This window comes from Mus caroli, chromosome 11 (assembly GCF_900094665.2).
Source record: "Mus caroli chromosome 11, CAROLI_EIJ_v1.1, whole genome shotgun sequence".
In the NCBI taxonomy this organism is placed as follows: domain Eukaryota; kingdom Metazoa; phylum Chordata; class Mammalia; order Rodentia; family Muridae; genus Mus; species Mus caroli.
In genome coordinates this window covers 83,501,312-83,503,402 of record NC_034580.1, presented here as the reverse complement: position 1 = coordinate 83,503,402, position 2,091 = coordinate 83,501,312, and positions in this window count along the sequence as shown.

The window sequence follows — 2,091 nt, the reverse complement described above, 5'->3', positions numbered from 1 at the left end:
GCCTGGATTGGGGCTTTGATAGATTCCGGGACAGATCCTGACTCCTCTCTTGGCTCCAAGGCCTTGGGCTACTTTCTTAAACTCTCTGAGTCTCCATTTATTCTTGTGTAAAATGAGGGCAATAAAACCTACTTCACAGGACTTTTGAGAATTAAATGGGAAATGTGTGTGATCAGAACGGGGAGCTTGCTCTGCCCCACCTCTCGGAGCCTCTAGGAAGCTGGGGCCAGCGTTCATCCGTGGACAGACGTTCTAAATGGAGTCTCTCGTCAAGTGCCGGCATGAATCAGCCCAAGGCCAAGTTCAGGCTCACGTCAGCTGAGAGGAGAGAACAGCGGATACGTTCATGCTTTATGCTTCTGTTCAGGCCTCTGATCTAAAGGCCAATTGTTGGGTTTTTTAACTGAGTCTGCCCCCCTCCTTGGAGCCCATCTGGAACCCAATCAATGTTAGAAGCCTGGCTGAGTTCTGCTTGAGGAAGCTATTTTGGATTTTTTTAAAAAATCTTTTTGCATGCTGAAGCCATCTAAGGGGACATGGCTGTAGAGGACACATGCCTTTACATGTGGGGGTCTCAGCCCCATCCGCCTACTGGGGTACTGGCCCCTGAGAATGCGCATTCCCTCTCAGGAAGCAACAGTGGATTATAGATCACTACCAAGCAAGAATTAAGGCAGGAGGGGGGCCTGGCCCCCAGAGCCTGATGAGAGATGGTAACCAATTTGCCAGCGTTGATTGTCTGTCCTGTGAACCAAGAATAATACTTTCCACCCACCCTCTCTCTCAGTCTTCCTATGAGCTCTTTGAGATGGATACAGTCAGCTGAGACCACTCCGATCCCAGGCCACCCGGCTCCCACAGGGCAGGGTCCATACTTGAAACCTACACTGGGACTTGCCGTCTGCCAGGCTTCCTCAAATGCAGTGACTTCCTACACTCCTGACAGGGACACTCACTTGTCCCGTCTGCATCCTGCCCCACCTGGGCATAGGGGGAGAGGGCGGAGCTCCCTTTGTGCCTGGCAAGTTCACACCCATAAACAGAGTTTTATGTGCCTTATATTTGGGGCCGTTTCTCTACACACCTGGATTCTAGCGATCTCTTGAGCTTGAGTTTCAACCCTATAGCAGCAACACACCCATGCTCACGCTTGCACGGATCCTTAACTGCAAACACGGGACTGGGACCCCGCCCAGACTGAAGTGGGCAGGGGGGAGGAAAGGGCAGGGGGTGGGGTGGGGGGAGGCAGCCTCTGATGCTTTTCAGATCCCTCCACGCTCCAGGCGGTTGGAGACTAGCTTTCCAACTGAGCTGTTGCAGCTGATCTTCACCTGTGCTGTGTCCTTGGCTAAATGACCTTGCAAAGGCTCTCACTGGGCTGTTTGGGTTTTGGAGCTGATGGTTTGAGAAGAAGAAAAACAGAGAGGGGTAGTCACACACACACACACACACACACACACACACACACACACACTCAAAAAAGTCTATTGGCAACCAGGAAAGAAACTCCGTGTTGGTAGAATGAAGGGCAGAATTTGTAAGCATTCAGCCACCTGAAATCGCCGCGCTTTTCTCAGCTCGCTTAATAAAAGCTGACAGCCCGCATTGTTCCACCAAGACAAGGTAGCCGGACCTCAGTGACAGGGTGAGGAGGAGAGCAGAGGGACAAAGGCACCAGCTCTGAGGAGGGGCTTGAGGAGGGGTTAAAAAATAAAGAGAGGGCTGGTTGGGGGGGGGGGTGACTCTTAATCGGGGGGCCTGGCAGGAGACCCTGGGAACGGCAGTCAGTAGACCAGGGGCTCCAGATGGCTTTTTGTCTCCATGCAATAAAAAATGCAATCTGACAGGCCCTGGGATGGGACTCACAGAAAACAAAAGTCTTTAGGACGAGGGGGGGGGGGGGGGGGGGGGGGGGGGGGGGGGGGCAGGGACTGAGAGTGGGCTGGGTTGAAGGTATCAGAGTCGGAGGAAAAAAAAAAAGGCGGCTGTATCAGCAAGCTGTTCCAAGGGTTCAAAGGGTGCCTAACTCCAGAGGCGCAGGGACAAAGCCAGCTGCTTTCTGGTCTTGGCAGGGGGACAAATTGGAACTGC